At 45.8% G+C, this 13409-nt stretch overlaps 1 protein-coding gene across 1 annotated transcript in view; it reads right to left on the reverse strand.

The window, feature by feature from the left end:
* The window catches only part of LOC115090603 (sodium- and chloride-dependent betaine transporter-like), a 368393-nt gene extending 355336 nt beyond the window's left edge, over window positions 1–13057 (reverse strand). The window contains exon 1 of the mRNA XM_029599943.1: window positions 12953–13057. The gene's annotated coding sequence lies outside the window, so the exon portion shown is untranslated. The remainder of the gene's footprint in view (window positions 1–12952) is intronic.
* Between the last annotated feature and the right edge of the window lie 352 nt (window positions 13058–13409).

Below are 13409 nucleotides of genomic sequence, written 5' to 3' on the forward strand. Positions count from 1 at the left end.
CTTTACGGGTGAAGCCAAGATGTGCAGAGGTTTGTTTCATCAATCAATGCAGCATGCATTTTGCTTTACGTTCTACCCTCTTTCCCACTGAGGCTTCGAAGACCACCTACATCCTGTCATTCCTCAAAGGATGAGCCCTAGCCTGGGTTTCCCCGATATGGGAACGTGAAGATCCTATCCTGAATGACCTATCAGGATTTCTACAACTTTTTAAGTCTGTGTTTGATGACCCGGCTCGCCAGACCATTGCTGGATCTGCCTTGCTCAACCTTCAGCAAGGGAATAAGCCACGTACAGGCTTTGCCATTGAATTTAAGACTCTAGCATCCGAACTGCATTGGGACACTGGATGCCTACGTGCCATATTCATGGAGGGTCTCAACTCTCGCATAAAGGATGAACTAGTGGCTCGTGATTTACCTGAATCCCTTGAGTCCCTGATGGAACTAGCAGGGAGAATTGACCGCCGTATCCGCGATCGGACTCAAGAGGCTAAGAGCCCACAAAAGTCTACAGTGGGGGCTAACCGTCCAAAACCTGTGCCTATTGCTTCCAGCTTACCGTCTGCACCCCTAGAGGAGGAAGAGTCTATGCAACTAGGCCGAAGCCATTTGATCTTTAAGGAGAGACATTACCCAAGCGCATGGGCCTGTGCATGTACTATGGCCAATTGCACCATGCAGTCCAAACATGTCCCATTTGTCCGGGAAACTGACGGGCATGGGATTTTCAGGAGTACTTCTCCTGGGCCTTACCTCTCCTACTCCATTATCTTTACCTGTATCCCTGCTGTGCGGAGGTCTCAAGTTTCAGACTCTCGCTCTCATTGACTCCAGTGCCAGAGGTAATTTTATTCTGAAGTGCTTGGTTGAACATCTGAGGATTCCTACCACACCAATAGATAAGCCTCTGCTATTGTCATCCATCCATGGAGAAGCACTTCCTGGAGAAGTTTCATTGACCACCCAGGCCATTGGCCTATGCACTGGAGCCTTACACTCAGAATCAATTTCCTTTCTAGTGTTGGAAAAAGCCATGCATCCGGTAGTGTTGGGTCTGCCGTGGCTTCAAGACCATATGCCACAATTTAATTGGGCTACCTTGGAACTGTTCCGGTGGGGACCAGACGGTACAGAGGTGGGGACCAGAAGATACAGAGAAGGGCTACCAAAATGATAAGGGGAATGGAACAACTCCCCTATGAGGAAACACTAAAGAGGTTAGGACTTTTCAGCTTGGAGAAGAGACAACTGAGGGGGGATATGATAGAGGTGTTTAAAATCATGAGAGGTCTAGAACGGGTAGATGTGAATCGGTTATTTACTCTTTCGGATAGTAGAAAGACTAGGGGGCACTCCATGAAGTTAGCATGGGGCACATTTAAAATTAATCAGAGAAAGTTCTTTTTTACTCAATACACAATTAAACTCTGGAATTTGTTGCCAGAGAATGTGGTTAGTGCAGTTAGTATAGCTGTGTTTAAAAAAGGATTGGATAAGTTCTTGGAGGAGAAGTCCATTACCTGCTATTAAGTTCACTTAGAGAATAGCCTCTGCCATTAGCAATGGTTACATGGAATAGACTTAGTTTTTGGGTACTTGCCAGGTTCTTATGGCCTGGATTGGCCACTGTTGGAAACAAGATGCTGGGCTTGATGGACCCTTGGTCTGACCCAGTATGGCATTTTCTTATTTCTTTTCTTCTTATTCTTCTTATGTCATGGTCGGTGTCTTGCTGAAGTTTCACCGCTCATCTGCATGCCTACCACTCCATCATTACCTGGCTTACCTCCACAATACGCCTCCTTTCAGGATGTTTTCTCTAAGCAAGCAGCTGATGTGCTTCCTCCACACAGAGAGTTTGATTGTGCCATAAATCTGAAGCCAAACTCTGAACCTCCCAAAGGAAGAGTCTACCTTCTTTCTATAGCTGAGACCAAAGCTATGTCTACCTACATACAGGAAAATCTACAAAAGGGATTTATCAGAGCTTCCAAATCCCCTGCTGGTGCAGGCTTCTGTTTTTTTTAGGAAAAAAGGATGGCACCTTATCCCCTGCATCGACTACAGGGGGTCTGAATGAGATTACCATCAAGGACAGGTACCCCCCTGCCCTTAATATCTGAATTGTTTGATAGACTTCAAGGGGCCAAAATGTTCTCCAAATTGGACCTAAAAGGAGCTTACAACTTGGTGCGTATTTGAGAAGGAGACGAATAGAAGACTACTTTTAACACCCGTGATGGACACTTTGAATACCTCGTCATGCCCTTCGGTTTAAGTAATGTACCTGCAGTCTTTCAAAATATGATGAACGACATCTTACGGAACTTACTGTATCAATGCGTAGTCGTATTTCTGTTACGGTTTGTGATATGTGGATCCAAAGTAGCCAACAGTCTTACCTTATCAGACAGCGGATCAAGGAAGTTCGTGGCCAGTGAGAGAAGAAGTAAGAGTATCCCAACTAGTCCAGGTTGTGGGTAGCAGCAAACAACCAGAACCAAGACACAGTCCAGAGTCAGGACAGGCAGCAGGCAACAGGTCTGTAGTCCAATCCGAGATCAGGGCAGTCAGCAGGCAAAGAGGTCCGTAGTCCAATCCGATATTAGGGCAGGCAGCAGGCAAATAGGTCCGTAGTCCAATCCAAGATCAGGGCAGGTAGCAGGCAAACAGGTCTGAAAGGGCAATCCGAGATCAGGGCAGGCAGCAGGCAAACAAATCCGTAGTCCAATCCGGGTCAAGAAGAGAGGCAAAGAAGACAATCACCACAGGAGCACCAGCACAAGCAAGCCTCTAGCTGAGGTGACGCTGTGCTGGGCTCAGTTCTTTAAATACCCAAAATTCCCGCACAAATACGGGGACTTCCAGGTAGAAATATGATGCGCCCTGATGGGCGGAGCTTGCGTGCAAGTCACGTCGGCCCGTACTGCCGCTGGAAGGCGCCGCCAAACAGCAGCGATACCAGTCCTCTGCGCAGCGGATTGCCGAGAGGTAATCTTTTTTCAGGATCTGCAAATTCATCAGGAAGATATTAAGAAAGTCCTAAGACACCTGCGTGAGTACCACCTTTACGCAAAGCTTGAGAAGTGCGAATTTCACAAAGAAGCTGTACCCTTCCTGGGATATATCGTTTCGAAGAATGGGTTTCAAATGGCGTCCCCATCCACCATGCTCACTCCCGTGTTTTCAATAGATTGATGGCACAGTCAAAGGATCTGTGAGGTGGTAGAGTGTCTGCTGCCTTTTTAGAAAATACATCTTGGTAAGCAGCATACTGTGGAGGTAGACCCAGAAGGGAGGTAGTAGTGCTCATGCAAGACATAGGGGTTACCACCTCAAGGCATCTCCCATGGCAAGACTTTCCCCATTGTGATAGTTGCAGGGTGCTTCAGTCAAATTGGGGTGTGTGCATCTGTAACCATAGTAACCCGAGTACTATTGGATGTATTGCTTTGTCAAGCACTAGGAACGAAATGGTCTCCGTATGTAGAGATCCTGTGCGGAGATGGATCAGCTGAGTGGAGAACGAAACTTCACCAGGAAGTGGCTCACCATGGATAGAAGATAATAGCAGTGGTGTGGGTGTCCGAACAGTGGGGATTCGTAGGTGCTCCACAAGTTGCCTTAGTATAAAGTTCCCACCGGCTCCGGAATCCACGAGGGCTAGAGTGTGGAACTCGAGGACATCCGAGTTAATAAAGACTGGAAGTGTCAGTGGAGGAGTTGGAGAGGTTAGACCTAGGAGGAGTCCTCCGGTGGATCCTAGGTCTGCGAGTTTCCCAGACAGATAGGACAGGAGGGTACGGCATGGCCAGGTTGACCGCAGTACATGCAGAGGCCTCTCTTTGGCCGATAGGTGGCTGTGACCCAGTTGCATGGGTTCTTCCTCCTCGATACTGGGCACGGAAGTAGTTTGGGTAACTGGCGCTGGATGAGACAGTGGAACTCCCAATCTCATTTTCTTAGGACCTTTGAGTTCATGGAACAGTTCACACAGACGACGATCAGTACATCCAGCTAGGTCAATGAGTAAGTCAACGGCATCAGGGAGCTCGCCTGCTGCTAATTTGTCTTTGATGCGAGAGTTGAAGCCTTCCAGGAAAATAGTCGCAAACAACCCAGATCCCAATGTAGTTCCGAGGACAAGGTTTTAAACTCTGTAACATAGTCAGTCAAGGGTTTGATACCTTGTTGTAGATGCAGAAGTGCAGATCCAATGACAGTCTTGCGAGCAGGGTTATCAAAAACTGAGCGAAGGAGCGCAAGGAAGCCTGACAAGTCCTTAAGTATTGGGTCACTGCGTTCCCATAAAGGTGATAACCAAGCCAGGGCTTTCCCGTCTAAAAGAGACAGTATGTATGTAGTCTTGGATGCTACATCTGGAAAGTAGTTAGGTTACAGTGAAAAGTGCATACAACACTGATTAAGAAAGCCCCTACATAACAGGGGATCACCTGTAAAACATGTACGGGCTGGCAAAGACACAGAGAGTCGTGAAGGCAACGTCTGTGCAGCAGAAGTGGGTTTGCCAGGTGTCAGAGCAGAATGATCCTTCAGCAGAATAGAATACCTCAGGTGTGCAGATTCGGTAGTGGCCCTCAGAGCGGGCTACGCAGAAGAGGTCAGACCCTGTGATGGAGAGATGGTCTGAGATGTAGGAAGCTGGATGGCCTTGGGAGAGGGTGAAGTAGCCTACAGCGCAGGTTAGGTGTAGTGACTCCTACTGTGCGGAATGTGGTAGTGGCCCGAGGCAACGGGGTACACCACGGAGGAAAGCAGTAGGTAGTTGGAAGGATGAAGTCTGAATAGTACTCACAAAGGAAGTTCCAGAGGAAAGTCAAAGGCAGAGAGACCTTCCGAGGAGCGGATAGTCTAGAACGTGGAAGGGCCCCCGAGGAGCGGGTACCCGGAGCATTCACAAGCCAGGTCAGGAACTGGAACCGGAAGTCCAACGTGAGGTGGAATTCAGTAAAGAAGAGACTCCTTGCTAACTCATCTTAGCCAAGGGCCAGGCAGCTTAAATACACTGAGGCGGTGATGTCATGCGGAGGAGACGCCCCTGAGGTTCCCGCCATGACGTGTAATAAGGAAGGCCTGTGGGCACGTGCACGCGCTAGGTAACTCCGGGAACAAGATGGCGGTCCTCAGCGCTCCTTAGTGTAGTTGTGTTTAAAAAAGGATTGGATAAGTTCTTGGAGGAGAAGTCCATTACCTGCTATTAATTAAGTTGACTTAGAAAATAGCCACTGCTATTACTAGCAACAGTAACATGGAACAGACTTAGTTTTTGGGTACTTGCCAGGTTCTTATGGCCTGGATTGGCCACTGTTGGAAACAGCATGCTGGGCTTGATGGACCCTTGGTCTGGCCCAGTATGGCATGTTCTTATGGTGATACATTTAAAACTAATAAGAGAAAATAGATTTTTTACTCAAAGCATAATTAAGCACTGGAATTAGTTGCCAGAAGATGTGGTGATATAGCTGCATTTGAAAAGGTTTGAACAAGTTTCTGGAAGAAAATTCTAGAAACAATTATTAAGGTGGACTTGGGGAATTCCACTGCTTATCCCAAGCAGCATGAAATCTATCTACTCCTTGCGATCCTTCCAGGTATTTGTAATTTGGATTGTCCAGTTTTAGAAACAGGATACTGGGCTTGAATGACCTTTGATCTGACCTAGCATGACAAGTCTTATATTTTTATCAGAGTTGACTCTTTGTTTATCTAGGTGTAGCAGGACCCAGATGCATAGTTGTGTGCAACCCCTATGAGATATGCTAGCTTGCTATGATCTGTGAGTAGTTTGGGATTGCTACGATATTGGACATGTGCTTCCCAAAAGGCTGTAAGTGAAGGCATGCTAGGTGAGCACTTCAATGTCAGCACAGCCTCAGAAACAGCTAAGGCAATGCTAACATCAGTGTCTTTGCAGGCCCATGTGACACTGCATCCGATGTACATGTGGATATTTTCAAATGCATACAGATGTCAGCTAGGTGTTATGGTTAAGCGGTGTTTGTGTGGATTCTTGGTACTGAGTCAGATGACCACGCCCTCAGTGAGGAGCCCCGTGAGGCGCCGCAGTACTGGCCTAAACGCCGAAGCACAACCTAGAGTTAGTTCTTTTATTAAACAGCTTGAGGTGTACCACCAGAGGTGGCAGTAGTGAGGTAGTCTGGATGTAGCGGTCTCAGGACCCTTAGCAGAGGGCACCCTTCTCACCCCATTGGTATATGGGGATTCCGGTGTAGGTTTCGAGCAAGGCTGTACTGTGGATGAGATAGACTAAGAGATAGATTACTCACTAGATGGTTGCTGTTGGTATGCGATTCCACCAGGTTGAAGAAATTGGTAGCGGCACCGAGGCAGGGAGAGCAGGCCCAGGCCCTTGAGGAGCGAGTACCTGATCCCTGTAAGGCACCTGAAATAAAGCAGAGGGCCCCCGAGGAGCGGGTACCCAAGATTAGCAATACCCCGAAGGGCAGAGAGAGAGCTACCAGCGGCAGCACGGAAGCGGCGGAGTAGCTTAGACCGGCCAAAATCAATCCTTTGCTAACTCATTAAGCTAGTAACAGGCTATATACCCGTATGGCGTGACGTCAGTAGAGGAGAACACCCCCGAGGTTAGTGCCAATGCTGGAATAAAGACATGGGTGGCGTGCATGTGCGCACCCTAGTAGGCCCTTGGGAGGAGCATGGCGGGAGGCAGTACCATAGCCATTCTGGGGATGCTGGAGAGGTCGGCTTGTAGACGCGGCGGCAGCCATTTTCCCAAGGGAAGTGGGAGGAACCGTGAACAAGGTGAGGCAAACGGGACGAAGCCATCTAGCACCGATTGACGCAACACTAGGGAATCAGGCTGTAACATGTCGTGTCTGTGATTGATGATTGTAACTGTCAACTTGTAGCTTCAAGCTGTGCCTTTAAGCAGCTGAATTACTTGTGGTTTCTATGACTTTTAGAGCACTTGACTCCATGTCCTAGGTCCTGCTGGAGTTCCATCATACCTATGCGACTATCTGAGGGTTAGGAAAGGGTCAAAGGTGTATCCAAGACAGGCAAGAAGGCGCAAGCTAGCTAGGGCAAACTATGTACACTTGGCAGTCCAACATGAAGGCTATGGCGAGACATGACTCTTTTGGACTGGCAATCACTAATGAATATACTAGGCCAGCCACATCTCTTTAGTGTTATGTTTATTTTGTGTCTGCTTTGTCTACTACTGATTTTCAGAAGGTGTTCGACAAAGTCCCGCATGAGAAGCTTCTAAGAAAACTGAAAAGTCATGGGATAGGAGGCGATGTCTTTTTATGGATTGCAATCTGATTAAAAGACAGGAAACAGAGAGTAGGATTTCACATTGGAAAAAGGTAAACAATGGAGTTTTTCATAGTGGAAAAAGGTAAATAGTGGCGTGCCTCAGGGATCTGTACTTGGACTGGTGCTTTTTAATATATTTATAAATGATCTGGAAAGAGGTATGACGAGTGGGGTGATCAAATTTGTGGATGACACAAAATTATGCAGAGTAGTTAAATCTCAAGCAGATTGTGATAAATTGCAAGACTGGAAGATTGGGCTTCCAAATGGAAGATGAAATTTAATGTGACAAGTACAAAGTGATGAATATAGGGAAAAATAACCCTTGCTGTAGTTACACAATGTTAGGTTCTATCTTAGGAGTTACAACCCAAGAAAGACATATAGGCGACATAGTGGATAATACATTGAAATGGTCAGCTCAGTGTGCTGTGGCAATCATAAAAGCAAACAATGTTAGGAATTATTAGGAAGGGAATGACAAATAAAACGATGAATGTCATAATGCCTCTGTATCGCTCTATGGTGAGACCACATCTTGAATACTATGTACAATTCTGGTTGCTGCATCTCAAAAAAGATATAGTTTCACTGGAGAAAGTGCAGAGAAGGATGACCAAAATGATAAGGGTCTTAGGTGTTGTCTTTGGTCCCGGGGACGACCTAGCTGAAGCCTCAGAGGGGACATAGGAGCCCGATGCATCCTCTCTGAGTTGGGCAATACGTGCGGCTCTTTGGCACTGCACCCGTGGGGACATGCGTCCACAGACCCTGAAATTCACCTGGTCATGTCTGGGCCCTAGGCAGAGGTAACAGAATTGATGTCTGTCAGTTACAGACATAATCTTTCCACAATCACAAAACTTAAAGCCCAGACGAGGCATCATAAGTTGTAGCGTTGTTTGTGGTAATTCTGCCAATTTTTGCCAATATTTTTCCTCACAAATCTTTTTTCCTCACAAGAGAGAAGAGCTCTGCATGCAGTCAGTCGCACGGAAAAAAACGGACTGAGGAGCCTCGTAGAGGCAGGGGAATATGCAGGAAGGAACACCTCACCAAAAGACTTTGGGTGATCTTGGAGAGCTCCACCACCTAGTGGCAAGAAGGATGTACCCAGACAGCATGACTGATTCAGCTGCTTATCTATGGAAAATAACACCCTTCTGATTCGCCATAGACTGGAAAAAAGGTTTTATCGCACCATAGTGACCGTTATTGCGGATTATAACTATTAACGTGGCTATTATTGAGTGCGATAAATTGAGGCTTTCTCTCAGACACACCTACACAGCCCTGCTGGGCCAATAAAAACACCTTTTGTTACCTGCCCTGTCTTTCTAAAGCTATTATGTTAGGGGGAAGTGTACTAGTAGTGGGATACCGGTTGCTTCATGCTGCTCAACAACAACAACAACTACAACAGGCATGGGAGGTTCCAACGCCTCCTAGGGAAGTACCCACACCGAAGCCAGAGCTGCAAGCACCGCCATGTAGCTCCCTGGCCCACAGCAAGGCTTGCCATGCAGGAGGGCACGCAAATGGTGCAGAGAGCGCATCTTTCATCCACGAACCACATTGCTGGTGATGCCATAGGAACACGTGGTTATGAGGTATCACCTCAGTTCTCAGGTTATCATGGAATTATATCAAGAACTAGAGGGGAGCTGGATCTGGTCACAGAAATACCAGGTCTCACCAAACTATTGTGTACTCTGCATTTTATTGCATCTGGCTCTTTCTAAACAACAGTCAGGGTCATTAGGGGAATGTCTCAATTATCTTTCCCTGCTGTCTGGGCCAGGTCATAACAGCTATACATAGCCCCATTAATCTTTACATAAGATTTTCTTTTGAAAAGTGACTTGCTGGACTTGAAGAGAGATTTTTATGCCATTGCCAACTTTCCAAATGATCTGGAAGCTATTGACTAAACTCATGTAGCCATCATCTCACCCTGTGGCAGGGAGGAAATCTACCGCAACTGAAAGCTCTTCCATTCCATCAATGTGCAAGTGGTTTGTGATACTCAACTGTGCATCCTCGATGCGGTGGACAGGTACCCAGGAGCTACACACGATTTCTTTATACTTAGGCAATCTGGCCTATTTGAAAATTTTGAAGATGGCCTCTATGGTGATGGTTTGTTCATAGGTAACTGAGCTGCTTCTTTCTATAGCCACTCTCCAGCTATGTGTTTACAGAAAATGGCACTGACGCAGGAGGCTGTGAGGGATGTGACTGCATTAGTTACATGACAAATGGCTTGCACAGGTAAGTCAGCAAGCCATCATGCCAGGGCCCATCTTTCTCTCTCCATGCTATAGAGGCTTACAAATGTTATTTGTTCCTACAAAGCAATTTTCACTAAGGTCACTCTGTAACCGAGCACTACACACTTTCAACAGGTCAGCTTAAAACAAGTTGCAATTCAAATCTTCTCTCTTGGAGCTGTAGAAAAGTCGCTTGTCTACCCTAACATTTTTGGGCACAGATGGCAGGGACTCACAAGTCAGCATGCCATGTTAGTGATCTGTTGGCCCTCGGTTAATGGTGCCTATATCAGTATCCTGTTTACAGTACTTCGGCTGTGACAGCCACGATGTCAGTCAGCCGCAGTTAGTCTTCACCATCATTAGGGTCTACAGATCCAATGGAAGCTATGGGAGCAGCCTTTTGGGGGCAATCCTATTCAGTGTCATGTCTGACAAACGTGTATCTCTGGACGACATACTGCAAACCAGCTAGGGGCATAAAGAATCATACCATGAGACTGATGTCTTTCTGTAATGACTTTTGTGTCAGCTGTGATGTACCACTTCAGTGTTACAGAACTGAGTAGAGATTGCTTACTTGTCAGTGACATGTACTCTTTTGTACACACCCCAGATGCAGGTTTTCATTCATGAAGATTTGACACAGCATAACAAAGTGGTTGTTATGCTTTTGTTGATAAAGTGTGGACTCTTGGTCGTGCAAGAGATGGGAATGCCCACAGGGAGGAGCCCTGTGGGGAACTTGCAGCGATAGGCCAATTCAGAAAGCTAAGGACACAGTGTTATCTTTATTATACTGCAACAGGATGGTGTCTCAGGCTGTAGTTATAGGTGTCTGCCAGAGAGGAGCTCTGGTGCTGTGGAGTTCTCCGCTGAAGTTTGTAGCCTCGGCAATCCCGGAATACCGGGAGAAACGGTAGCAGTCCTTTAGAGATGAATTAGGAAAATTATAGAGGCAAGCAGAGATAGTAGAACAGCGGTACTCACTGAGGTGAATTGCATAGTAGAGAGAACCTTCGCTTGGTCAGTGAAGCAGGACCGAAGGGGCCCCTGAGGAACAGGTACCCTGAAGATCCAAGGGGTAAGGGAAGCCCCTCTTTGAGCAGGCAGGAACAGGGGAAGGCCCCGTGGAACGGAGTTCCTGGCGTCTCAGCAGAAGCAGATGGCTGGTATAGCAGAGAAATAAATACCTTAAGCTTCTGTAGAAAGATGGCCACAAAAGAAGAAAGGAACAGAGCGAGGCCCCCGAGGAGTGGGTACCCGATGATCCCGAAGCATCCTTATCTAGGCACGAAGTGAAGAAGCCCTCGAGGAGTGAGTACCGGATAGAAGCAAACCAGAGCAGCACCTGGCCGTGAGGCAGAGAAGCAGGAAACCTTGCTAACTCGTATTGCTGTAGCGTAGATGGGTTTAAATATTAAGGCCTCCTGACGTCATTCACAAGGGATGCCCCAAGGTTCCCGCCATGACGTAGTTAAAAGGGGGAAGTCCTGCGTGCGTGCGCCTAAGAGGTACCCGACAAGATGACAGACACCATCACCCATGCGGGTCTAAGAACGCCAATAGGCTCGGAATGAAGACGCCATGGCCGCCACTCTTTCCCTGTGACTCGGAGTAGATGAAAGAAAAGTAAGCAGGAGTGGGTGAGGTCGTCTGCGACCGATGGGCGCAACAGTGCTATAGCATACATATAGTGTTCTGCTAAAAGGTAGCATGGACTAAGGGTTTGGAAATAGTTTTGCATGCCTCACATCAAGCTAGAACTTTGCTTTTAGTGTCTTACAGCATGCTGTGGGTTGGCAGCAAGATGATTAAGTCACAGGGGTGTCAATGATACTACCGTTCTCTCTTTGGTGCAGGAGATTCCAGTTATGGTTGCAGGACCTGGCTTCTCATGCCTATCTCTCTTCTGAACACATCAGAAGAGACAAGGTACAACAAGTCATGATGTTCTACCTGCTATGTCATAGAACTACATTCTGAGTTCTCAAAAGTAGATTTCGCTGTTTGGCAAAACAGGGAGAGCTTTAATGTATGCCCCACCCAGAGTCGCTGAGATAGTACTGCTCTGTTATGTATTCCATAATCTGGCTCTATGGTATAGTATCCCAGTAGAGATCATTCCAGATCTATCAGAGGATCCCCCTGTCTCCCTGCAGAAGCCAGGGAAATCACATGGACTGGCAGCCAGCTTCGGCAAAACGTCATACAACGTTACTTTACCCATTAGTCCTCATCTCTTCCATGGAAGGCAGCCCAACAGAGTGGTTCTAGCTGATTTCATCTCTGTCTTTCTTTTACTTCAGGTTCTCTGTTTGAGTCAGTGTGTAACAGAAACCACTTAGGCCTAGTTAGACAACATCGTGATAATGGAGCAACAGGTGCAACAGACATATGAACATAAGAACATAAGATATGCCATACTGGGTCAGATCAAGGATCCATCGAGCCCAGTATCCTGTTTTCAACAGTGGCCAAATAAGTCACAAGTACCTGGAAAGTATCCAAACATTAAATAAATCTCAAGCTACTATTGCTTATTAATTAATAGCAGTTTATGGATTTTTCCTCTAGGAATTATCCAAACCTTTTTTGAACCCAGTTACACTAACTGCTGTAACCACACCCTCTGGCAATGAGTTCCAAAGCTTAATTATGCGCTGAGCGAAAAAGAATTTTCTTTGATTTGTTTTAAATCAACAACTTGTTAACTTCATGAAATACCCCCTAGTCCTTCTATTTTCTGAGAGAGTAAATAACCAATTTTCATTAACTTGTTCAAGTTCTTTCATGATTTTGTAGACCTCTATCATATCCCTCCTCAGTCGTTTCTTCTCCAAACTGAACAGCGCTAACTTTCTTAATCTTTCCTCATAGGGCAGCCTTTAGTTGTTTTACAAATTTCATTTTATAATAAGAATTATGAGCCACTACATGTCCTTCCATAGTAAGTTGAGAGTCTATAACCAACCCCAATGATCGCACCTCTTCTTTTGGGGCCAGTTCCAACCCTTCCAACCTGGGACTCCTATCCATAGCACAGATACCAATCTTTAACAAATTTGTTTTAATAATATTAATAATCAATTTATTATTTTTTTAACCATGTCATCACTGACTCTAAGTAAAGATTCAATCAAACAATATCCTTATCCATATTCTTTCCCATCACAGCCACAAACTGCAAATCATTTGCATAAGTAAAAGGAATAAAATTAAAAGAGCAAATTAAATTCCCCAATGAAGCTAGAAATTCTTTAAACAGAACTAGAGACAGGAAGGCACTCCCATTTTCACAGCTGGACTCTTTTCCATGAAGCAAAAAACTTTCTAATTTCTACTTTTAGCAATCACCTTGTTTCCTTGGGCAAACGCAATGCTGCGGGTCTATAACCCTACCAGATCACTCCGTTCCTCTCAGAGGGCCATTCTCTCTGTCTGACAGTCAAAGCTTTGTGAGATAAGGGAGCATGCATTCTCAGTTGTGGTACCAATGTTCTGGAATACTCTCACAAGAACTCAAGATGATGGAATGTCCTAAGACAATCAAGAATTCTCTGAAAATCTTCCTATTTAAGCAAGCTTTTAGTTAATCTAGATTCTGGTGGAGCCATGCAGTATGATCATTTATTTAAATCTGTTTTATGTTCTGTATATATTGAATGTAGATGATATTAGGTATGTTTTTATTGTAAGTTACTATGAATATTAGTTGCATATAAATAGAAAATAAATCTTGAAAGGCTCTTGTAACATTTTTATCTCATCGTCTCTGCTACCATATGTAAAACATGTGATCCATTTAGCTAGC

Source organism: Rhinatrema bivittatum, chromosome 4 (genome assembly GCF_901001135.1).
Source record: "Rhinatrema bivittatum chromosome 4, aRhiBiv1.1, whole genome shotgun sequence".
Taxonomy (NCBI): domain Eukaryota; kingdom Metazoa; phylum Chordata; class Amphibia; order Gymnophiona; family Rhinatrematidae; genus Rhinatrema; species Rhinatrema bivittatum.